General features: G+C 56.4%; 1 protein-coding gene and 1 long non-coding RNA gene across 6 annotated transcripts in view; one reads left to right on the top strand and one right to left on the bottom strand.

The window, feature by feature from the left end:
* FOXP4 (forkhead box P4) overlaps window positions 1-21283 on the bottom strand; it is a 63087-nt gene extending 41804 nt beyond the window's left edge. Inside the window, exon 1 of one of the 5 annotated variants that reach the window (XM_052815416.1) lies at window positions 21195-21283. The gene's annotated coding sequence lies outside the window, so the exon portion shown is untranslated. Of the gene's footprint in view, window positions 1-7652; window positions 7759-20010; window positions 20174-21067; window positions 21148-21194 lie in introns of those variants that run through there. The other 4 variants (XM_052815415.1, XM_052815418.1, XM_052815414.1 and 1 more) reach the window with 4 other exon arrangements.
* LOC128154584 (uncharacterized) lies at window positions 21194-22365 on the top strand. Its single transcript, XR_008239383.1, has 2 exons — window positions 21194-21260; window positions 21922-22365. It is a non-coding gene; the product is annotated as an uncharacterized LOC128154584 (long non-coding RNA).
* Window positions 22366-25211: the final 2846 nt, after the last annotated feature.

Here is a 25211-nt window from a genome sequence, read left to right as displayed (position 1 = left end):
AATAATAGCTATTCAGAAGCTGATCATTCATATTAAACAGGGTGAAGCAAGCTTCTCATTTGCATGTTTGAGATTATATGCATTTCAAAAGTCATTTCCGCAGGGTATATGACTGACATTAATTCCCATGTGGAGCTGCCGGCTCCCTCCCGCCATCCTGGTGCTACCAAACCCGCGCAGGGTGACACACCGGTGGCTGCGAGAGAGTTCAAGGTTAACGGGATTACTGGGCTTTGATTTTGTTTGAAGTGCAGGAGCCGGGGTGCTGGGGTGAGAGCGTGGCACGGTCGGAGCAGCTTCCCGGGAAAGGATGGGATGCTCGCCTATGGCCACTGCGTTAGGAGCTAAAAAGCTGGAAGAAAGAAAACACCTTTTGCCTCGAAAACTACATTTGCTCCTCCCCCCACACCCAACATCAAACAAGAGCCTACAGAAATATTAAATTATTGCTGTTCCTTTTCTCATTTTCCTTCTGCAATCTGCCGCCTGCTCCGCGTTTCGACCAGGCGAGCGGCCCCACAGGGAAAGCCAGGCTCTGCCCGTGTCCGGCAGTCACAAGGCATCACCATGGCCAGAAACTCAGCAGGATTCAAAAAGGGATTTGACTTTTATACGGAGAACAAGAATATCCAGAGTTACAACAGGAAGTATTAAAAAAGGAAAAAAAAAAAAAAAAGTTTTTGGAAAGGATATAAAACTTTCCTGGCTTCGGGGCTTAAATTGAAGCTTAACTATTGGGAATTAGGAGGAAATCTCTTCTGGTGGAAGAGCTGTAACCATGGTCTTGCTCTGTCATCCCTGGCCCCTGCCAGAGGCGGGATGCTGGAGCAGATGAACCGGCGCTGGGGTCCAGCCGGGTGATTCCCGCAGTCCGGGACACCAGGCCAGTTGGGTTCCCTCTCCAAGTCTAGTAAAACTCAACTTCCCGTTCGCAAACCCTACTGGGATGCTGGTGTGTCTGGGTTCCCAACACTGCAAGGGAAGTAATAAAAGAAAGTAATAATAATAATGAAAATATTTCCATTCATATAAAAGTTTTACAAAACCTTAAAGAAAAAAAAATGAAGCCAGTGTCTGCAACATTATAAAGTCGACTTAAATTGGGAACGAGCGCTTTTCCAGCCAGGACTGATCCGGGATGACTGAAGCCGCGCTGGGAAAAGCAAAACCTGGCTGCACGACCGGCTGCGAGTGCTGAAGCACACGTGCATCTCCACACACAGACGGGAGGGCTCTGAAGCATCCCAGCTCCCGCTTTTCATCTATTTTAGTTCAAACACATCCAATATTTTAGGGATTCTCCATACACTGGTATCCAGAGGGTCTAATCGGGATCAGACCTTGCCCCAGGCATAAAGGCAGGGACCCTGTCCAGACAGTCATCGCAGAAGATACAACACCCAGATAAAGTAGAAAAGGATGGTTTTACTTAAAAGGGGAGGGGAGGAGACCCCTCTAATGGTGATGAGCAACAGAAGCTGCGCAAATGGATTGCTAATTACCATTTCAGACTCAAAATCCCTTCACTGAATAAGCACTCTGCCTTTTTTTTTCCCCTTTTACTTAAAGGGGCACCTTTTGCAGGACAAAGAAAAAGGAAACAATTACAAATGGAGTAAAGAATCCCCCTGCCTTTAGCAGTACCATATGGCAACGAGAGTATATTAATTACCGTTGCTTTTTAATTAACAATTGCTTCATCTGAGCAGTAACATTTCCTTGACATCCCCCAACTTGCCGCTAACCTGTAAAGTGCACGTGCCATGCCAAGTCATCAATTCATTTTTATTGACAGCCCCCCCAAACAGGCACAATACCAGCGTTTTCCAATTAACACCTCCACACTCTCTAATTAGCGCAATTAACAGACTGATGGATGCCCAGAGCTTCCCTGCGAGGGAAGGTGCAGATCAGCCGGCCCGGCTGTCGGACACGGCTCCCACCGCGTGCACGTGTGCCCGACACGCGTGTGCCACACTTCCCGGGGTCCCGCGGGGCCACCACACGTGTGCTGTACTGCGCAGCCCGGCATCGCCGCGCAGCGTGGCATCGCCGCGGAGCCTTTCCGAGCCCCGGCAGAAAGGGGAGGATGAACGTGGAGGCGAGCGAGATGGCAGACTCAAAGCAAAGATTTGCACCAAAGGGCATGGGGTCTTTAGGAGCAAGAATAGGAGATGAAGCATTTACAGAGTGGATTTCTCCCCAAAAGCTCCCGGTGAATTTTGGGGCATCCAGACCCACCCAAAACGATGCCGCTTCTCCTCCCGATTCAGCTCCACGGGCATGAAAATTTAACAGCGCTTCTCAGCCCCTGGGACCCGCAGAAGAAAGAGGTACAGCCCAGACCACGAGCTCCTAAGCAATTGCCTGAACACCTATTTTAGTCGCTTCTCCTATTTTTAAATATCCTCAATACCGCGGTCCTCAGGGGCTCCGTAACTTTGGGCTGTCCTTCACGGGCTATTGGCAGGACCGGGGCCACGTATGGACCCAGCATCACGGGCACCCCCTCCCCGCTGCCAGCAGGTCCCTGTCCTCGAGCCCCCGTCCCCATCCCCGCGCCGGCGGCAGCGGATGCCCCTTGGCCTTGGTTTCCCCAGATGCAAACCCAAAGAGCATCCCCAGCTCAAAACCACCACCTGGGAGGGATGAGGATGAACAGTGGGAACCGCTGGTGGGAAAACGCTCCCCCCCCCGTCTCCATGAGCTGAGCAAGTCTCTGGTGCCGAACCGCGTTTTCCAAGGGACAACACAGGTGACACCACGCATTTATGAGCGGCCTGCTACCGTGATGCTCCGGAGGCTTTTTCCGCCCTTCCCACCACATCCTGGCCCCAAAGCGGTTTTCTAGACCCTTCCTCCCAGCTCCAGCCTCGCCAGGACCTGGAGGGGAGCAGGGGGCTGCCCTGCGGCACGGCGAGAGCTCTCCCTCCAGCACCAGGAGCCAGCCGTGCCGGCAGCCTCTTCCGCGGGAGCCGGCAGATGATGGAGGAGCACGGACCGAGCAAATCCCCCAGAGCCGTCAGAAGTTCTGCAGGATGCTCCTCTGCACGGCTGGGAGGAGACGAGGACTCAGGGAGGCTCGATCCCAGGCACCGGATCTGCTCCGAGCTACGGAAAGTTGAGCAACCTGCTTGTCCGGATCCGGCACCGCCAAGGCTTTAGGAAGTGGCTGGCTAATCTTAAAAGGCTTTGGCTTGAAGAGAAGCAGCAGCCGGGATTGCTCGGAGAGTGGCTTTTTACCCTTTAATTAACACATAAACACATGGAAATGTGGAAAGGGGATTAAAATAAAAGTCTGGGGGAGCTGAAACGAATCTAGAGCATTACTGTAAATTAGAAGAGATTTAAGGAAGCAAGGACTGGCTAAGCCTGGGCACCGCTTTAATGGGATCTCACCTCTGGGCACTTTCATCTCCCACTTTCATCTTGCTCCCAGCAACTTCTTTGGGAAGAACCAACCTCCAGGTGCTCGCCCTCGCCGGCAGGCAGACCTTTACCCCCTGCAGCCCTCCTCGCCTGCCCGCCACGATGCCATCGCCGCCCTGGCCACGCTCACGGGCACCGGCGAGCGTCAGGCAGCGGAGAGCTTTTGCTGCTACACAGAAATCAAGCAAGAACGACCACGGCGAGGTTTTTCTCCCCCAAAAGTTGGTTCATCTCACTCGAAGAGCCGGGAGCCCACCTGGAAGCGCGAGCAGCACCAACGGGCGAAGCCCCCGGGACCGTGCCGGTCAGCGGGACGCGGCACTACTCCTGCTTGGGTCCTGGCGAGCCCACCCGCCTCTCCGAAACATGCCTCCCTCGGAGCACCCTTTGCTCTCCGGAGCTCGCACCCACGCAGCAACGAGGACGCTCCGACCGTAGCCAACCCCACGGGAGATCCTCCGCTCGGTGCCCATCCCAGCGAGCCATCCCGCACGGGGACGCGGAGCATCCCTGGAGATGCCGATGGCTGGTTGGCACGTCTTCCATTCCCTGCCAAGCTTCAAGGAAAATAAAATCCCTCCCGGCGCGGATGCGGACTCGCCGGACGCGGGCCGAGCCGGTGCCGGACGGCTGGCGAGGCCGGTGCCGGGCACGTGCCGGGCACCCGGGCTGCTCCATCCCGTGCTTCCCTCGTTGCGCTCTTGAAAAGATTAAAAAAAAAAAAAAAAAGAGCCCCACTCCATCTCATTAAGAAAGTAAACACAAGAGCCGTCTAAGTGTCTAATTAAGCTTCTAATTAGTCCCTGCTTGTTACTAATGCAAATTAGATTACGCCGCTTAACTACAGCATGTCCACAACACCCTTGTTAATTGCGGCCTTTTGAAATTAAATTACTCCCTAATTAGCATATCAAAGCCATTGATTCGGAGCCAGGAAAGATGAGGGCAGGAGGAAGCCGAACGCCAAGTTTTGTTAATCAGGGACGTCTAATTAAATAGTGACGTGGTGCACGGGGGCTCCCACCTCGCTGCTCGGGAGCTGCATGTGTGGGCCCAGGGGGACCCCAAGTGGGGCAGCACCCTTGGTGGGTGCCAGCTGGGTGGGTGCTGGTGGTCTGCACCCAGCATGGTTCACCGCTGCCGGACCGGAGCATCCCCACAGGTCGGGGTGCAGGTGCGGTATCCGCATCCCGGCGGATGCACGCTGCAGCCAGCGAGGCTGGGGGGGGGCAAAGCCCGAGCTCCGGGAAGCCCCCGTGGAGCTACGGCTGCCATCGCCGCGCCAGGATCCGGCCCTGGCAGCAGGGAGGGAGGTTAAAGCAGACTCCAGTTTCTCATCCCCCCAAAAACTTGCTTTCCTTCTGCCCAACGTGTTCTAAATGGGAATTCAAAGGAAAAACGTCCCGAAGCGCAGACACAGCCCTGCAGCCCCCTGCGCCCATGGGGGCAGGGTCTCCGCTCCCCCCCAGAGCACCCCCAAAATCCTTGACAACCCACACGGGACCAGAAGAGGCACCCAAGTGAGGACGGGCAAGGCTGGAAACAGGCGACGGCACCTCTCACCTCTAGGACCCCAAATCCAGCGTGGCACCAAATCCCCTCGCCGCGACGGGACAGCACATGGCACGGGGCGGGATGCCCAAGCTGGCGGCCCTGGCACCGAATCCCCCCTCGCCCAGGGCACTGGACCCACGGAGAAAACACCCCCACATCCCACCTCCCATCCCAGCACCCCACGGGCATCGACAAGTGCGCGGCGCAGATCCGTTCTTTGGAGAACATAAACCCACCTCCCCAGCCCCGAGCGGGGACGCGCTCGGCACTCACTCCAGTTAGAGCCGATCTCCCCCAAAACCTCCAGGCCCAAATTCACGACGGGACATAAATAACGGAGGCACCAGGGAAGAGTCTGGATCTAAAAGTAACCAGGTAGATTCACTCCAAGGAGAGTACAAATGAAACGAACACCTAATTTTTAAGTTATCTGAATAACTTCCTGAATGACCCAGTTCTTTAAATTTTATAACTTTTCCTCTCTCTCTTTTTTTTTTTTTGTTTAAAGAGGTGGGAAGGGAAAAAAATAAAGGGACGAAGATTGGAAAAGTTTAATAGAGGGAGAAAAAGTCTATTAAAAAAAAAACCACGCAGGCAGCCCGTCTCGGGGGAAGAGTTGAAATATTAAAGAAAGGAAAATCGCTTCTCCGGCTGCCGAGACAGAGGAGGAGAATAGAGTGGCTTTAAGAGAAGGAGCTGTGCACTTTTAATTGAAAAGAGGGAGATTCAAATGAAATATCCAATATCCCCCATTAAAGAAAGGAAGAAAGACGGACCCTGGCCGCTTTACTACGCTGAGAAATTGCTAAAGCCCCAACTTTCTTTCTCTCCCTCTGCCTTGGAAGTTATAGGAAAGAGGGATGAGAGAAAGGGAAAAAAAAAGGGTCTTTCATACAAGAGGAACTCAAGGGAATGGGGGAGGAGGGTGGGAAAAGAGACCAAGTTTTATTCATTTATTTTATTTTATGAGATGAGTAAAAATAATATATATAAAAAAAAAGGCAGAGTTTTATAATGTCACAGTGTTTGGAAGCAGCAGCAGAAGGGAGAAGAGAGGGGGGAAAGCAACTAAGAACAGAAGGGCCAGCTCCAACCACCCGCCGTACAAGCCTCTCTCCCAACGAGATTCAATTAATTGATAACAAGAGGCATCAAATTAATTTTTCAAGGATGTTAGATTTTGATGAAGGAAAAAATCTCTCTGATTTTAATCGGGGCGGCGTTTAAAAGGCATAAATGAATATCCCTTTCTAATCATCTGAGGCGCTGAGGAAGCACCAAGCGGTTAACGTGAAAATTCAAATCGTTTAATTAGGGGGGGCCGAGGGGAGGTGGCCGTGGTGGGGGAAGGGGACTTGGGTTTTTCTTTTTAAAGAGCTTTATGAAGAAATTATTTTTAAAATTATTTCTTTCAAGCATCTTTGCTCTCCCCCGTGCCCCGAAACGCACACGCACTTGTAAAAACATCTCAGAGGTTTTTCTTTTGAATAGAGACCATTCCCATCACAATCTAATTAACAAAAATGATAATGAATAGGGTGGGGAAAAAAATTCATAGGGAACAAAAAAAATACTCCAAACTCCCAGGAAAAAAAAAAAAACACCACCAGGAGGAAGAACGTGTGATTTCCCAACACGTACAGCTCGCTGTCAAGAGCCGCTCTGCGCTTCCACATGGGATGGGGTTTTTAAGATACGGGGGATTTTCAGCACAAACACCCCCTCCCTCAAAATCCTATTAAAATAATTAAAAGCACCTCCCATCGCTGGTGCGGCATGGCATGCATTTGCAGCCAAAGCAGAGCCCGAGTCCAAAGGCAGCGGCTGCAGGGACCAGCGCAGCAGCGTGGACCGTGGTGCACACTGGCACACGCACGCTTGTGCACGTGGACGCACACGCTTGTGCACGTGTGCACGCTCACAGCCCGCGGCCATCGCACCCACAGCCCCGGCGAGGCTCTCCAGCATCGCTCCACCGCCAGCAGCCGGGTCCATCCCCGCCAGCTGCCGGGACACGGCCGGCATCGCACCAACATTTTCCAAAGGCTCCTCCGGCATCTCCTTGTAAATCCCGACTCGGGTTTAAATCTCTGCCCACGTGCCCAGCGCCCACAATTATTTTTTACCCCATCGGCAACACAGGCAACCCGCGGCGCACATCTCACCCGGCCTTTCCGCTCCAGCATCCCAGCAGCAAGCAGAGCCCCGAGCCCACCCGGGACACACGCAACGCGCCTTGCACGCGCAACACGCCCCGCACACGCAAAATCACCTCCGGCCCTTCTGCATGCAGACAGCCTGACCGCGGTCCCGCGCTCGCGGGTGTCCCCGCCGAGGCACCTGCCTACCGCAGGCTGGGGCACCCGAGGAAGAGGAGGGCTCTTCCTCTCGGATAGAGCCATGAAGGGCATCGCCTCAAGGGAGCCGAGGAAGAGGAGGGCCACGGGGAAGCGTCCTGACTTGCTCTAGAGAAAGGGCACCGGCACCCGGCAGCCCTGGGAACGGTAAAGGCAGCGCCGGGGCGGAGGAAGGCTCCCACCAAGGGTGTGTGTAAGGAGCAAGCTCTTAAATAAAAAAATCAAAATCAAGCTGCAGGAGCTGCCCCCCGCCCCATCCCTTCAAGAGAGGCTGCCAAGGGTGAGGGCAGAGCCGGGGAGGAAGAAAATGACCTGGAGCAGGTGAGGGACAAACCGGACCATGACGAGGAGTGATGGCAGGGCCATCGGCGTGAGGGACCCGGCGCTGGGACGCAAGCTCCCGTGTCAGACCCCGAGCGAAATTTTTCAGCTGAGTTTGCGTGAAGTCAGACTGGAGATTGCTAAAAGTCTCTTCTGGCCTTCAAATAATCCAGAGGGGGGGAATAAAAAGTCACGGTGCCTACTGAACAGGAGGGAGGAACTCAGATGCTGCAAGTTTTCCCAGACTCCGTCACGTTTGTGCAAAAATTCATCCAGAAAACGCTCTATTTAATGCGCTCCCTGCTGCACATTGATGCTTTCCACTGCAAATCCCATTTCTATGCAGGAAGAGGCCTGGTTTCCATCCAGAAATTATGCTGCTCACGAGGAGGGAGAAGAAAAAAGGCGGTGGGGGGGAGAACTATCCTTGGGCATTTTCAAACTCCTGGTCTGAAGTCCATTTTTTTGCATCCAAATCAGAGGCAAGCATGACCCGAGGCCGGCTCCATCTCGCAGCCACCGCCAGAGCCAGTCTCGGCACTTTCAAACAGCCTTCCTGATTTTATTTCTGCACAGCTCGGCTCCATCTCGCACGGATTCAACATCTCCTGGTTTGCCCGGGCACCCGGCACCCCCGCAGCAGCCTCGGCACCCGCGCGGAGCAAACCGCAGCCCCGAAGACAAACACGGCTCCCAACAGCCCTGACATCTCTGCTTAGAGCAGCGACTGGAATAACCCGAGCGATTTCTCCAGTGCTTTCTCAAAAGCTGGGAAGCGGTATGCTCAGCAAAGAGGCTGGGCTGTCCCGGGGTCTTGCACTGGGAATGGTGATGGGTGGCTGCGAGGCCACACCACCCGCAGAGGGGATCGGGAAGGTGCATTTAACATTTTGGGTGCTTGAGAAGAGAGCAAGGCTCAGCAGAGAGGCACGGAGCATCCCTCCAGCCGGGGGAAGTGTTACCCCATGCCAAAGCCAAAAGATTGCCAGGGTCCCCCGTGCTCCTTCTCCCTGTGACCTGGATGAGCCACATTCAGCCGCCACGTCCTCTTCCCGGGGACAGCATCCCTCTCCAGCACCCTTCGCCAGGGAGTCCAGGAGGGCGACGGTTCACCCAGCGCACCCACAGCTGCGGATGCGGCAAGAGCTTTTCCCCTCCGTTCCCGGCGGGATGGCGACACACCTCCACGGTTTCAGCATCCCTCTGGACCGCTGCCAGGCCGGCAACACGGGAACGTGATCTGGTCCCACAGCATCACTTCGGTGTCACCCGCAGCATTCCCAGGTCATGCCGATCCATCCAGGCTCCCGAGCCCTGTGCATCCCCAGCGCTCGGCCCTTACCAGACGGCACACTGGGACACAGCGTCTTCCCAGATCCGGGCAGCACATCCCCACTTTATGGATTGGGACAGAGCTACGGAAGGACGAAGTGAATCGAGGTGATCCGTACCTCCCGAATCCCTGCTCATCCCTGGCAGTAGGCATTGCTTCCTCCTGAGAACAGCGAGATTCCCAAACAAGCCCAGCTTCAGGGTGCAATGACACCCAAGAGCAGCGCGCAGGTGGCTGCTGATGCTCTGGGCCACAAGCAGCCGTGCTGCAGTAGCCAAGGAAGCCACCGGCACCTTCCCGCTGACATGGGACAGACAGCACCGTGCAAATCTGGGGAATTATTACCATTAAGGTGGTGTTAAGATACATCCTCACTGCAAAGCACACTTGAAAAATTGTGTGTTTTTTCCTCCCTCCACCCCTCTTAAAAATAACCCTCATTCTTTAAAATATTAGTTTATGATTCACCAATTGCAAGCTGCAACACCCCGCACCTCGCCCAGGACCGCAGCTCCCGGCTGCCAAGTCCCAGGGACCCTGCGAGCACCCGCGGGTGCCGGGGCAGAAAGGGGCTCGAGGTACCCAGTGCCTGGCCGGCTCCCGACGTGCCCCCCTGCCCGGGGAGGACTCACTGGTGGGAACCTCAGCAAGGCACCCCAGCAGCAGCAACCTGCTTTCTTTAGTGGGGAACCCAGAAACCCCCAGCCCAGGGCACGGCGGAGCTGCGGGCTCTTGCGTGGGGTCTCGGGTGAGGTTGCCCACGTGGGAAGCTTTGGCACGAGCCCCACCGCAGCTGCGCCACGGCTCCGGACTCCCTGCCGGCACCGTTCCTCCGCAATCAGGTCACATCATCTTTCCGCATCTCCCGCTGAGACAGGGCCACAGACAACCCTCTCCCCGCTGTCCCCAAAGCGCATCTCCCCAGGCGGGAACCAAGCGCTCCATCATCACCGGCTGTAGGACACCGAGCCACCGGCTCCGTCACCAGCCACCCCAGGCAGGGCACTAACCCAGGGGACGTCCCCTTTCCTCCCCGGACCAAAAATCATCCCATCATGGTGAGGGAAGGCAACGACACCAGGATATAGCATCGGGCAAGACACGGAGTGGATAAAGTCCAGGTCACCAACTCCCCCAGGGACCCGACCCACCTCCCTGTCTGGTCCACGAGCCCCCAGTACCTGCCCACGCCGGCAGCCCCGGCCCCGCGCCCCCGGCCAGCCCCGACGCAGACCACGGCTCCTGCCCGCTGCCAGGAATTTTAAAACACCAATTATTATTTTAAACCTCCGGCTAAAAACGGCGACTTGCCGCTTGTTCCCAGCCCCAGGGTGATTCCCAGAGCATTTGTATCTGCAACAGCGAGGACCAGCGGAGATCTACGCTGCGGTCAGAAAGGACCAATCCTGCAATGAAAGGAGATGCACGTCCCCTCCGAGGGCAGAGGACAGGGGTCCGTCCCTCCGTCCCTCTCCCAGGCAGACGGGCACAGCCGCCATCTCCTCCCACAGCAGCCCAAACCTACAGCTGGAAATTCAGCGGCACCGACGCTCCCCACTGCAGCATCCACTGCTCCGGTATGGCAGGGACACAACTGACCAGATGGCACCGACCTTCCCCAAAGCCAGCATCAATCCCCAAACGAGCCCCCTCGCCTCTTAAACTTCATCTCATTGCATTTCTAAATGGACTGGCCTTTTCATCAGAGAGTATTTTAAAACCACCAGCTCTATAACCCAGGGGAAAATCACTCTAGCACTGCTTTTGCCCAGCCGCAAGGCCAGCGATGCCAGTATCGGCACTGGTGCAATACGCGCGTGGTGCGGGAACAAGGTGGCATTTGATCTGCAGATGGGGCTGCTCCGACAGCCCCGAAGTTTGACCCAGATTCAGAGCCGTCGCTCCACTTCCCAGGGAAAACGACATTTGTTCAGGGCTCGAGCCCGCCAGCATCAAGGGAAAGACTTCAAGGGATTTTGAAACAGGCCCTAAAAGTACACTCTGCCACGCTAGGTATAAATAAAAACCTGGTTTAAAAGGGAAGCATGACTAACCCAAATAGAGCTGTGGTGAGCAGGGAACGACCCCGATCTGCCCGCCGCATTCGGTGAGCCCCGAGCATCCTTCAGGGCAGGCAGAGACGCATTAAGAGAAGGTGGGCTGGTCCCTGCAGCACCGAACGTCACTGCCAGGGCGAGCAGAGGAGCCGGGGAAACTCAGACCCAAATTTCAGCACAAATCTTCTGCCTATCGCTACGGCAAAAGAGGGATGAAACGAACCTCGTGTCGTGCCACAGGAGTGGACCTCGGCCAGAAATCCCTTACCGGGGTTTCTCCAGCACGCTTGCACCTCCACTCCTCACCGGGACGGATTTTAGGACATTTTCCTTTACTTGTTTCTCTTGCAAGCACGTTGACTGGACATCTCCCCTTTCCAACATGCACGACAAACCCCAGATTTGGGGAGATTTTCCCCAAGACTGCATAGATGCCTCCGCAGGCTGGACAAGCTCCCGAGGGACACTCGGGGGCTGGCACTCGCTCGCCCACCCTGCACACAGCAGCGATGCCCTGATGCCCCACGCTCTGCAGCCCCCATGTCCCTGCCCCGGCCAGAAACCCTGCACAGAGGGACCAGAAAGTGAGAAAAAGCACATCAAGGTCCCCCTGCACCCGGTGCGCGTCAGGGACCTCTTCTGTCACCGCTTGCAATCCCCCCAACCCTCCCGAGCAATCCCGCGGGACTCCATCAGCCGGGTGCAATGTGGAAAAACACGGCCCGAACCCCCCGTTGATATAACGTAGGATCTGCTGGAGTTTTGCAGACACTCGAGAAGCCAGCGCTTGATCTTGATCCCTTCCCAGGAGGTGACCGAACCCAGCTCCGAGGACAGAGGGGACCCTGCGCCCCAAGCCCCACGCAGGCAGCTTCGGAGCCTTTCCCAGGGCACTTCGCTCAGCGTGCTTTCGGTGGTTTCACCCCCATCCATTGGGGTCTGCTGCGGAAACCAGTACAGCTCTGACCCCACTCAGGTTTGCACGGGTGCAGGATCCGACCCCGTGCACCCCAGCCTGCCCGTTCTTCTCCTTCGCCTGCTTCTCGCCTCGCACCTGCACGCAGGAGCAACGGCTCCGCCGTCGAACCCAGACCCTCCTGCAAGCAGCACCCAACAAACCCACCACCCCCAGTGCCACGGCGGGTCGGAGGGAGCGAGGCACGAGTGCCCCGGACAGCGGGTGCCAAGAGGCTGAGACAAATTGGGAGCGATGGGACCCACAGCAGCACCCTCCTCCTCCTTCCCCCAGCCCCAGATTTATCCGCACAGTGGGGGACAAGCGCCCCTTTTGTTTTCCAAATGAGAAATCATGTCGATTTTGAGGTTTTAATTTATTAACGGCGAACATCCGTGCCAGGCGGAGCGGTCGCAGCCTGGCTCCCCAAACCCCACTCCTGGCAGAGCCGAAGCCGAGCACGGGGCATGGCAGCAGGAGCAGGAGATGGGGAGGGGGAGACCCTCCCCTGCCCATAAACCAAACCACATCCTGCTGGGACCCCGCTGCAGAAATGCAGAATAAAAATGCCACCGCTCTGGTCGGGAAGGGACTTCACTGCAGGGAAAGCAGGTTGGGGAGTAAAAGGGGAAAGCGTAAATACTTTGGAAACAACCCCAGAGAAGGGCAAAGCTGGAGATGTCGTTTTACCCCCACCCAAATCCAATCTCAGCAAAATAAGGGGTTTTTGCAGCTAGGCCCGGCACAACACATTTTCAAAATCCACGCTTCCTGCCACAAAAGTTATGGGACACTTTCCCCCCACCCCACTTTTATTTTCTCTCCTTCTTCTGTTTTTTAATAGGCCCAATGCTACCACATTTGTATTCCAGATCCAAGTTACCCTGTGCTCCAGGGAATTTCCCTCCCACCGTCAGGTCTAGCTGCATCCAGGAGGGATCGGCCGGGTGGGCTTTAGACTCTGGAGGAAGGACCCAGCCCGCCGGGTGACGGCCACCCGCCGGGAAACCCTCTTGGTGGCAAAAAGCATCTCACCGCCTCCTCCTGCCCCTCCCGGTTGGAAGCCGGGACAGGGATGCGGGGCCACAGGATGCTCAGCAGAGCTGGCCCCTTGCTGGATGTGTGGAGCTCCCCTGGGAGAAGGGGGGAGATGCCCAAGAAAAAAAAAAATTAAAAAAAAAAATCACAGGTCGTTAAAGGGCATTTTGGTTTTGTTCAAGAGACCGAGATCCCACGCTGCTTCCACACTGTGCTTAGGAATGGCGAGTTTTGGGGTGCGCTTCTCCAGCCGGAGCAGCTCAAAAGCCAGCACAGTCCTTGCAAAAGGGCCCCCGGTGCCGCGCAGCTCCATGGCAAGGTGGCTGCCAGGACACAGCCCAAGAAGTGTCCCCCAGAAGGGACACGCACCATATGGGAAGCCCCAGGCCATGGGAGAGGGTTTCTCCCTCCCCAGTACAAGGTCTCTGCCCACCACTCCTGCCCAAAGCCTAGTCCAGTTCAGCCAAAAACTCCCGACGCTCAACAAGAAACTTCATCTCTGCCAGTTATGTCTTGCCTTAAGGTGTCCCCTCAGCCCAGGGTGGCTCCTCCGACACCCTCGTGACCACCCCGAGCCCCAAACAGCCCCAGGGCCCTTTGCCAGTGCTGCAGCGGGGCACCTTTCCCCCTGCCCCGGGAGGCAGCGAGACGTCCCCTGCCATCCCGGCCAGGCGTTTCCATCCCCTGGGAGCTGCGGATGAAGCCATCGGGCAAGCCGGGAGCCGAGGCACCCCCAAAGCTCCGTGTCCCAGCGGGGTTTGGGGACAGTCCCGCAGCCGGGAGCATCCTCCCAGTAGCACCCAGAACGGCATGGCCAAAGGAGGATCACCCACGCCAGAAACCCCACGCCGCCGTGGCCAACCCAACTGATGTGCCGTGATCCCGGCACGTGACGGGTGACACCCAACCGAGCCGTGAGCCCAGCGCGAGCTCCGGCACACGAGCGAGCCACCCCCGGGCCAAGAAACACCGGCAGAAAGTCACTGGGCAAACCCGTTCCCACTAACGGGCCGCAACGGACAACTTGCAGGCAGGGAACCAAAGCTGAGGGGCCGCCATCCTTCGCTCACGAGCACAAGTTCTGGCCTTATATTTTGCATTAAGCAACCTACCTCGAGCCTTCCTCCACCATCCCTCTTTCCTAAGGTTGAAAATGTCTTTTACCAAGCCCACGACAGCTTCTCCTAAGTCGTCCCCTTCCAGATCTCGCCACAGGCGAACAAATAAAGAACAGTCCCCGGCTCGCAGATTCACAATAAGCAGGCAAAAAGAAAATCACTCACCTAAAATCTACAGTTTGTGGAATAAACCAAGACTCGGAGGAAGCAAGTGAACGGCCAGAGGGTTTGGGCTCAGGCCTTTGATGGCTCCTGGCCCCCGAGGTGGCTCGGCAGCGTGATGCTCAGCTAGCCCTGCCCAAGCGCACGGGAAGCGCTCGCTGCCCCGCACGGCACCGTTGGTGTTTTATGCCTTTATTAGCCACGGCACAGTTAAATCCCACTCGATAAACCCAGCTCCGCCAGAGACTTGGCAAAGGTGTGTTGAAATAAGTTGTTTCAACACCGTCCGCTCCGGGCGAGCGGCTCATCCCGGCCGATGCCGGTCGCGGCCCCGTGTTTGTTTAAACGGGAGCATCGGTGCCTGAGCAAAACCCCCTCCGGGGCTGGCATCTCCCCGAGCCTCGGGAGCTGCCGAACAGCCCGCACAACACACACAGAGCACATACCCATCACATGGGGGTCTTCCTTCTCCTCCCTGGGGGGCTGTAGCTCCCCTGCTCCCCGCCAGCCCCACGGCCCAGCTGGAACCAGTCCGGCATTTCCCAGCCCCATCCGTGGTTTCCCGGCTGGCCGGTGCCAGCTCCCCACCGAAGCCGGTCACGTGGAGGTGGTTTGCCATGAGGCAGAATAAACGGCTTCCAAGTCACCTCCAAATCAGGGCCCTCCATGGGATTTTTTTCCTCCTCTAGTACCTTAAAAAGGAATTATTTTTTTTTTTTTTTGCACCTTTCCTTAGCTTTGAAAGTAATCTTCCCCAAAAAAGTTTCATTATCGCACCTTTCACTCCCGATAAACACACCCAGGAGCCCCCAGCAGAGTTAGGACCAGGTGAAATTTTCCTCCCACAGCCACCCTCCACTCCTTATTTTGCTAAAAAAGCAGCACATTTTTGCTGCTCATCTAGATCCGGTGACAGCGGTGCAGGAGAAGGCTTTCCACCCGAACGCACCGCAAAACACTTTTTGCCAACTTGCCAGGGCACAAGAACCAGGCGGCAAGTGTCGCCTGGGGCCAGCGAACGCCAACACCAGCTCGCTTTACTCGAGCTAACTGCTCTGCAGAGCAGATTGCAAATACAGGCTTTTTTTTTTTCCTTTAAAAAAAAAAAAAAAGAAAAAAAAAAAGAGAGAGAGGATCCCGACTCCCTGTGCCAAGTGCTTCGCGCACGCAGGGCTCGTTTGCCTGGGTATCCAGGTACCGTTACAGCCAGCCCCGTGCCCACGTCTGTGCTGCCGGCACAAGGCATCGTAATCCCTTAATGACTTCCCTCCAGCTCCATCCCCAGATCTAATCTCTCCTCCAGCAGGATCTTTATAAAATAAAACGTGGCAGACGGACGGGTTGCATTTTCCTCCGCAGCATCGCGCTGCCGACCTCCGAAGGGAGCAGCTCTCCTTCTCTGCTGCTTCTGCCTCTTAATTCTTCCCTTTCCCCAATGCCGTTCCACTTGCAAACACATTTTTGTCACGGGCAGTCTCGTTACCAGCAACATGTTTTCTCATAGAGACCTGCCTATGTGATTGCCAAAAGGGGTTTAAATTAGGAAAAGTTAGGAAAAAACCAACTCTTGAGCAGCGTCTTCGCTGCATTTTATACAACAAACACTTGCAGCGGGGGGGGGGGGGGAAATTAGGAAGTTTTTCAAGCTGTGCCCAGCCCCATCTTGATCTACAAGTTATATTTGACTTTAAAAGGTGCAGCACAGCGAGCAGGGGGAGGGGGAAGGTTTTGCAAGATGATAAAATGGGTGCGAGTCCTTCCCCATGCCGCTCTCCCATCAGCTGGCAGAGGAGCGAGCTTTACCGGCCAAAGCCCCGGCGGCTGCTCGGAGGGGTGAGCAGGGCCAGCCCGACGGGGTCGAGAGCCGGACGGTAACTCACTGCAAAACTGATGTCACGGCCCCTGGTTTTAATTTCAAGCGAGAAGCTACCCCTGCGTTTCTCTCAGGTGCACCGGGGTCTCCACAAGCGGCACACGGAGGATTTTTACATCTTCCGAGGCAAACACATGGGTTTCCAAGCTCCAAGTGCATTTGCAGTTTTATTTCCCACCTTTTTCCTCCCCTCTCCCGCTAGCACAGAGCTCGTCTCTCCGTGGGGAGGATGCCCACAGCGCATCCCTCCCAGGGCAGGACGGACCCCCCCCCACCAAGCCGGGTTTGCGAGGTGCCCCCCCACCCCACGTAACCCCCACGGCTGTGCCGGAGGAGCTGGAAACCAAAGAGGACGGGACAGGAAATTTCAAGTTTCCACTTCCAGAAGTGGCAGGTGACACCGAGGCGACGGCAGGGTCATTTCGGGAGCCCCGGTGCAGAGCAGAGGATAAACCCAGGATGGCCCCCGCTGAGGAGGTGGGACCCCCCCACACACACCCGGGGAGATGCCGGGGTGCGAACAACGGGGAACGTCCCCACGAGACCTCCACAAACCACCTGCCAGCCACAACCCGCGGGCTCTCCCGTGCTTCAAAACCACCGTGGGGAAGGGGGACGAAGGTGGAAAACCACCCCAGCTCTCCCTTCCATAAATAAGAGAATTTCCCTAAATACTTCGGGCCACCAAACCCCACTCCGCAGTGGGAAAAGCGACGCAAGGAGCCATAAACATGTATTACTTTTAAAGGAGCAAAAGAAAAGCCGGGGACTTCTGGGCTCTCCCGCCTTTCTCCGGTTGGAAGAATGAGCCCCGTCCCTGGCTGGGGGCACGGCTCGCCCCCCACCTTGCTTCTACAAAAGCAAACCCAGCACCGCACCTCTCCTCCTCCGGCCTCGCTCCCCCCTTCCACCCTCCCCGCTGGACCAACAAGAAAAGAGGAAAGGGGGGGGAGGAAAAAAAAAAAAAAATAAAAGAAGAGAAGAGAAAAACCTGAAAGCCAGAGCCTTGCCACCCCCCTTTCCCCCAGCCCCACAGCGAGACACAAACATCAGCAGACTCAAAGCATCCCCCTCTCCAGCGGCAGAAAAGAAAAGCTCCCGGGCTCTCCGGGCAGCAACTTCACAACTGAGTGCACTCGCATTCCTGCCGGGTTATTAGGAGAGAAAGGGCGAGGGCCCGGAGTAGATATTTTAGTGTCACTTGATTTTATACATTGCACAGATTTTTTTTTTTTTTTATTTCTTTTTCAACACGCCCTGCTCTTCCCTTTCCAAAAGGAGACGTAAAACCTACAGTCACCCGTCTTTCAGGGAAGCAACCGGGGCTGAACACAGTATTTACAGATATTTTTTATATTTTTTTTTCGGGTCTGAGTATCAGCCCCCTCCCTGCCTCCCCCCAGCAGCAACTTTAATCCGTTTTATTTCATTTCGCTCTGTTTGCTCAGCCTTCTGCCCGCCCCCCCCCAGCACGCCGAGTTCCCAACCCTCCCCTCGCCCGGGCGTTCTCCATCGCCTCCTCCTTCCCCAAACCGGCGAGCGGGGGGCACCCAACGCTCCCCCCGACCCCGCTGGGCGACGCATCCCCGGGGTGCGCAGGTTAAGGAGCTGGGGGGATTTTCCATGCCGATCCCGTTCTCCCGCACTTTTCCCCTCCCAACCGAGTCCAACTTTGCGCTGCGCGACGGGGCCGGTTTCTCGCAGCGGTTTGGCTTTTATCACGGGAGCGATGCTCGGAGCGACGGCATCTCCATCCCCACGCCAAACACCCCAGCAAAAGGAGCTTGGGATGGAGTGGTGGTGGGGGAACCCCGCGACAAAAAACCCCCCTCAAGAGCTAGTAAATTAAAATGAAAAAAGAAAACCAAACAGGTAGCATCTCAAAACAAGGGCTCCTGACCATTATTTGAAGCGGAGGGAGCGGGAGGGCTCGGGAAAGCTCTTCCCCGCCTCGCCCCCAGCCCCGGCACCACAAAGGGCAGAAGAAAAGGCAGGAGCCGGAGCCACCGAGGGCTTCGCAGCCCTGACAAAAGCTCCCCAGCTTGGCACTGGAAATTTTGTCCCTTCTCCCCCATGTATCCCCCCTTTCCCAGCTTGATTTAAGCAACCTGAAGGGGGGGGGGGGGGGGGGGAGAGACAAAAAACAAAACAAAAAAAAAAAGAAAAGAAAAAGGGGGGGAATGGGGTAATTTTTCCAAATCTGATTATTTTCTCTGTCCACCCACCCCTAGGGGCTTGTTGGATTTTTTTTTGATGGACTTTAAGGTGGGGTGGAAATTAAAAAAAATAAACAATAATAAATTAAGAGTTAGATTTCACAAGAGCCTGAGACTTTGCTACATTTAATTGAGAATACGGGGAGGCATGAAAGGGAACACGTCCATGCAAACACACAAGGACCAGGGTCACACCGCCTGTACAAGACACATGTTGGGTTGATTTAACATCAAATGCCTGTTCTCCAGCATAACACATTTCTCGTGTAAATTTTTAACACACAAGAAGAAATTTGTAAAAGTAAATCCTACCTCTGGTTTGGGTTAAAAACAACCCAAGCTTTTAATACAGAAACTAATAACATTTTTATTGTATGCCCCACAGCTTTACAATGCTTGCGGAAAAGTGAGGTCTTAATCCGATGCTAACTTGGTTCTGAGTGTGGTAAAAGGCAAATCTCTGGGTATCGCGGTCTCCCAGCAAGACCGATGGGGATGGAAGAGCTGCCTGAAGCCGACGAGCGATCCCGGGGAGGAATTCGGACACAAATTCCTCTAGGACTACATTAAGAAGAGCAAAAGAAAAAAAAAAAATCCCAGCGCAAGTTTTCAAAGCGGGCAGTTCCCGACCACTACTCCAAGCAAAGTGGAGTTTGCAGATGCCTGTGAATTATTCCTGTTTTCCCCTACACACATTTTTCATTTGTATTAAAAAGTGCACAGGAGGGGAGAGAGGGAAAGAGACAGCCCTTTGCTTATTTTTTTTTTTAAAAGGGGAAAGAAAAAAAGAAAAAGAATCACTCCCAAATGGAAAAAGAAAAACCAATTACACTCCACTTGTTCTCTCCTATACACACCTTCAAAACGCGCCTGCCAACTCAAAACAGATTTCCTACCACCAAAAGAAATATTCAGAGCAATCTGCTGCTAACACAGCACTTTCTGAAGTGCCTTTCTTTTTTAGCGGGAGAGAGGGGGAGAGGGGAGAAGAGACAGAGGCGCGTTTGTTTATCACGCAGACGAGGAAGAGGGATCAGGGAAGAATAGAAATATCTGAACTTTGCCAGCGCCGGGGCTGGGAGAGCATCTCGCATCGAAGGCGGACACCGGGGTGGGAACGGGACGAAAGAGGCTGATCCGGGGCTCCCAGCGACCCGCTGCCAGCTTCGTTAAACAATATTTGCCCGGGAATTTCTGAACTCCCAGAAGACAACAGCTCCGTAATAAAAACTCTTTCCAAACACATTATTATTGCTGATATTATTAGTAGTCGCTGCCGGCAGGGTCCCAGCCAGCCCGCCGAGACCTCCCGCAGGCAGCGGGCATCGCGTCGAGGTTATAAAGACCCCCCCAAACCCTTGGAAAAAAAACCCCAACCTCGCTCCCCTTTCGAACAAAGACACACCGAAGCCTCTCAAACTTTGCAACCGGGTGAAACGCAGGCACGGGCGAAAACGCGGGGCAGGGCTTCGCTTCGCAGCCGGCTGCCGTAACCACCGCCTTCCCCCCCTCCTCCGGAGTCCAAACCTGCGGGAATTTCTCGGGAATATTCTCCAGCTCCATCCGAAGCCGTGCATTTGTCCTCCTCTCCCCTCACCTTGCAGTTTGGGTTATTATTTTAGACACCGCGAAGGATTTCCCAGGGCGCTGCTGGAGCGACGGCCGGTCTGGCTGCAGGTTGACGGGGACGGCGGCGGTTGCTTCTCCCACCAATTTCAAAACTTGGGGCTGACTTACTTATTTATCTCAAAGGAGGCGATCGCACCCGCTGGGCCGCTCCTCGGCACAGAGCGGCGGGGCTGAGTTAAAATGCAATGGTGGGGAGGGGATGGAGGAAAAAAAAAACCAAAAAAAACCCAACAACCCACCCAAGCCCCCCCTAAGAAGCCGGAATTAAAACAAAACTGCTGGAGAGAAAAGAAAGATGGGGGGGGGAATGGGAAGCACCAACAAAGGCAGCCCAGGGGCGGCTGGAAGGGCAGGGACTGGTGTACGTGTGTCCCCCCCCCTCCGGCTAAAACCCGCCCGGTGCGAAGCCCCCCCCTCCCCGTCCTGGGGGTGCGGGACCCCGAGGCGGAGGCAGGTCTGGATCCGGCCCCGGCAGCGGGGCTCTCCCGGCGGCAGCGCAAGTTTCCCGGTGCCCGACCCCCTCCCCGAGGGGGGGTGCCCCCCCCCCACCTCCTCCACCGGCCAGCGAAACGCCTCGGGTGGGGGGGGGGGGGGAAGCGGCGGAGACCCCCGCACCGAGCCGGGGGCACAGCGAGGACCCCGCACGCACCGGGACACCCCCGCGGACCCCTCTCCCCCCCCCCACTCCCGGCTCACCGAGCCCCCGGCCCCGCTCCCTTTGTCCGGGCGCCGCAACAAACTTCCGAGCGCGCCGCGGCCGAGCGTGGGGGGGGGGGGGGGGGGACAAGGACCCGCCGCGCTCCCGGGTGGTAGTGGGGGGGGGGATACACCACGACCCCCCCACCCGCCCCACACCTGCCGGTGCTTGGGGGCGGAGGGGGGGGCATCCCGAAATCCCCCTCCACCCGCAGCAGCTGCGGCGGGGCGGGGGCAGCGCGCACCCCCCGTGGGAAGGGGGGGGGGGGTCTCCCGTGGCGGGGACACGCACGGACCCTCCCGCCCGGTCCCGCTCCGCTCTCACCCACCTGGTCCCGCCGAACAGCCGGGGGGTTCCGCGACGGGCATGCGGCCGCGCCGCCTCTCACCCGTGTCCCGTTTCTCCCCCCCCCCCCTTCCTCCTCCTCCTCCTCCTCCTCCTCCCCCTCTCCGCACCTTCCCCAAACTTCGACGGGGCGGCCGCGGCGGGGCGGCGAGCTTAGGAACGGCACGGCATGGCGAGTAAGCGGGGTGGTGGGGAGACGGGGAGGGGGGGGAGAGAACGGGACGGGCTCCCGGGCACCGGCGCCGCCGCCGCCCCTGACGCCCCGCTGCGGCTGCTGGGCGGCGCCGGGCCGTGCGGAGCGCGGGCAGCCCGGGGCCGGGCCGGGGCCGTGCGCGCCGCGCTCAGGTCCGGCTCGGCGCGGCGGCGGCGGCGCGGGCGCGGCGGCGCGGGGCGGGCGCCGGCCGCCCTACCATAGTTCCTCTAAAGCAGGTGCAGCCGCTTTCCCCGCCCGTCCCCCCCCCTTCCTCCTCTTCTCCTCCTCCTCCTCCTCCGGCCGGCGGGGTGCACCCCCCCTGCCTGCCCCCCCCTCCCTTTTTTTTGGGGGGGGGGGAGCTATCCCCACCGGCTGCACCCTCACCCCTGCGCGACGTGCCCCAGTCTCTTCCCCTTCGCGTTTTGCTCATTAACGGCCGCGCTAATTGGTTTTTCTGCTGCGTTCGGTCCCCCCGGGCGCAGCGATGCCCTGGGGCTGGGTGGGGGTTTGCGGGAGGGAAACTGAGGCACGGGAGAGCGGGCGGCTGCGCAGTGCTGGGGGACGCGCACCCACCCAGCCCCTCCCCTCCACCCACAAGGTGCGCGGGGCAGAGCCGGGACAGAGTCGCTGACCCCATTTTACAGATGGGAACAGCAAGGCGCTGAGCTGGTGACCCCGGCGGCGCCCAGCCCGGCTCTGTTACACCCCGACACCCCATCCCACCGGCAGGGAGGGGGTCCGCAGAGCCCGCATCAGGGTGCCGGACCCAAACCACCACCTGGATGCTGAACCCAAACATCTCCCGGATGGAGGCCCCAAACCTCCATGAGGATGCCGGACCCAAACCAGTACCCGGGTGCTGAACCCAAAGCATCGCCCGGGTGCTGGGACCACCTCTGGGCAGGACGGGGAGACGCAGCCGGCTGCGGAGGAGGGCTCGGCGCTCTGGCCTTGCCGCTGAGGCTGGCTCGGAGCAGCAGTTCGGGAGGTGACGTTCCCATCTGCCGCAGGGATCTGCACGGGTGAGGGATGGATGGTCCAAATCTCACGTGGAAGGAGTGAAATAAAGTTTTTCGCAAAGTGTTGAAGCCAGTATGTTTCAATAGCACCAAAGTGTGACTGCTCTACGTTCTCCCTTTTTTTACCTCAAAAGTAGCTTTTTTGAAATTTCTGGTTTATGGACAGATAAAATAGTTTTAAAAGGTGAAATTGGAATGAAAGTACGTCAACCCACTTGGATATTTTTTCCCTAGAATTTAATTTTTTACAGGAAAACTCTTTTTTAAAAAATAATCTATTCTTGAATGAAAAGTCTGTCCCTGGGAATTCCTGTGTGATGGAAAAGCTGGTTCCCCCCAGCTACAAGCTCTGGTGACCCCAGCAAAGATCCCAGCAAACCCATCGCTTTTGCCCCCCCCCAAAATCATCGCTGGAGGGGAGGACAGGGCCGGCCATGAGCACTGCGTGACTGGCTCCTAGGCTGTGCCTAGCCTTAAACCCAGGTCTTAACCCAAGCCTTTCGGAGGCCTGGATTTTCCGGAGGGCTCGGCTTGTTTTCAGGCAGCTCTGGGGCTCCCATCGGATGAGCATTTGCTGCACACCCACTTCTGCGGAATCGGGTCCCGGTGGCAGGAGACTGGCTTTCTTGGAAGAGGCCCCCCAGGACCCGTTTCTCGGAAGCACGCTGCACCGGCCCCATGCTGCTGCGGGCAGGGGAAGGCTCCGCTTCCTGCCAGCGCGCTTTCCTTCGAGGAGGGACAGCTTTCCCCTCTTTTTCATCTGAAAAAACCAGATGAAAAAAACTCTAGCCAGCCCTCTCCGTGCTCCCTGGCTTCGGCGACGTTTTCTCCATCGCTGGAAGGGGATTTCCTGCAAGGGTCGGACCCGGTGCAGGCAGCCCCCGGGCTGGGCAGGAGCCCGCTGCGAGCTGGACAGGCGGGCAGCACGATGCTCTGCACCCCGCAAACACCAGCCTGGCATCCGCATCGTGGCACAAGCCGTCCCCTCTCCGCCATCCTCCAGCCTCTTGCCGGCAGCCCCGGCGGATGCGCTGCAGGAAGGCGACCGGGTGACCCCTCGGATCTGCGGCCGAGGTGGCCGAGCGGGGCTGGCTCTGCATCCCGCAGCATCGCCCGTGGGAGCCCCCGCGGGGACCGGCCGAGCCGGCAGGCCTGTCGCCTCCCGGGACCCCACAGCCACCGTTGTGAAGGCAATTTTTTCCTTTATTTGCTCAAAAGGGCTATTTTAAAGAAGGCGTTAGAAAGGGGCAAAGCGCTCAATGCTTTTGCTCAATCCTTTCTGTGCTCAGGATTTGGAGATACGGACACCCCAACCCATTCTCAGGGCTGGGTACCACACGGGAGGTGGAGCGGCTCCGATTCCCCCCAGCTCAGACCAGATCCCTCCTGGCACATCGCAAACCCATGAAGCGTTGGTAGCTCTGAGACCGGTGCGATGGGTTTGCTCCCCACAAGCAGAGGGGCAGCCCCGCCGAGATCCGCTGCCCTCCCCTGTCCCACCATCATTCCCGCAGGTAGCCTTGACCCGCAGCAGCCGAACAGAGGCACCGCAAGTCGCTGCCTGCCCCTGGCTCAGCTGAGACAATTCTCTTCAGGCCTTTTTGTGGGTTCAAGGAGTTTTATTTCCCTCCCAGATACATAAAAGCTGTTTTCCCATTCGCCTCCCCAAATTTATACCCTAATAGCCAGCATTCTGACTTTATGAGTTATTCACCCAAATATCAGCCTATGAAAAACAGAATGTATTTTTTTAATCCCAAACCGGCACTTTTCTGAGTGAAAAATAGCCTTGAGTGATGAGCCTCGTCAAACCTGCGCTTGCCCTCTTTTCTCAACATAAGAATAGCCCCTTTGAAGACATCAAATAGCATCTGAGCGGGAAGGATTTGCACAAAAAGACATGGGCAGCCTTCCACCAAGGGGAGTTTGTGAATTGAGCGTGGCCCAGAGATCCCTTTTTATTCATCTGTGTCAGCCAGGAAAAAAAAGAGGACTGAGCAGGAATCTGGGTGAGGAGACATGGCTTGACCGGGCTTCAGTCAGGGTTTTGTACGGCACCTTGCTCGGTGGGGTTTGGTCTCCAAGGGATCACTTCGCTCCTGCCACAGCTGGAAAGCCGATGGCCACAGGGACATCAGGGATGCTGCAGGGGAGGCCAGGAGATTCCCAGGAGGGCGACAGCAAGAGACACCACGGATGCTCGTGCTACAGCGCTAAACTCCCAACAGAGAGAGGAAGAAGAGGAAAAAGAGGAAAAAACTTCCTTTATTCTGCAACAGGCAAAGCTTCAGGCAGGTATCACCTCCAAAGGGTGTAACAGAGGCAGCAGGATTTATAGCTCTTGGATTAAACATTTTGCATAATGCCTAGTTATAAAGCACTGAGACACGTGGCTGGAGGACCAGGAGTTAGTGTGGGGTAAGTGATGGGTCCCAGACGTTGTGTCCTTCGTCTCTCCTAGGAAAATTACATGGAAAAAATCCAGCTCTTCCAAGCTCATCCTCACTCTCATGCCTCTGGGATCAACCCCCAAACTCTTATCTGTGGGAAATTGTTTTTCCTGGCAAGGTTTTTTTTTTTTTCTCCTCCAGAAAGTGTCTGCTTTTCTAACCAGAATATTGAAAATCTTTAAAAAGTGAAAATTTTCAACCAAAGGTTTTTGATCCCATGCTTGCCTGGAATGGAAATATTCTCAGTTTGCCATAAGGTTGACAGAAAGCTGAAATCTTCCATGGAAAAGGTTAATTTGGGTTTGTTCTAAATCCCACTCAAGGCAAAGCAGCTCCGAACCAGGCAGCATCCTCATCCTTCCAGGAAAGTCCTCTCCGAGCCAAATCCAAAGCCTGTTTGCCACAGGTTATGGATTGGCCATTTCTGGCAAATGGGTGGTGGAGAACACCGCGGTTGTTTTCTGT

The sequence above is a fragment of the Harpia harpyja genome, chromosome 19 (genome assembly GCF_026419915.1).
Source record: "Harpia harpyja isolate bHarHar1 chromosome 19, bHarHar1 primary haplotype, whole genome shotgun sequence".
Lineage (NCBI taxonomy): Eukaryota > Metazoa > Chordata > Aves > Accipitriformes > Accipitridae > Harpia > Harpia harpyja.
The sequence above is the reverse complement of the archived record's forward strand: the minus strand, read 5'-3'. Positions and strand labels throughout refer to the sequence as shown.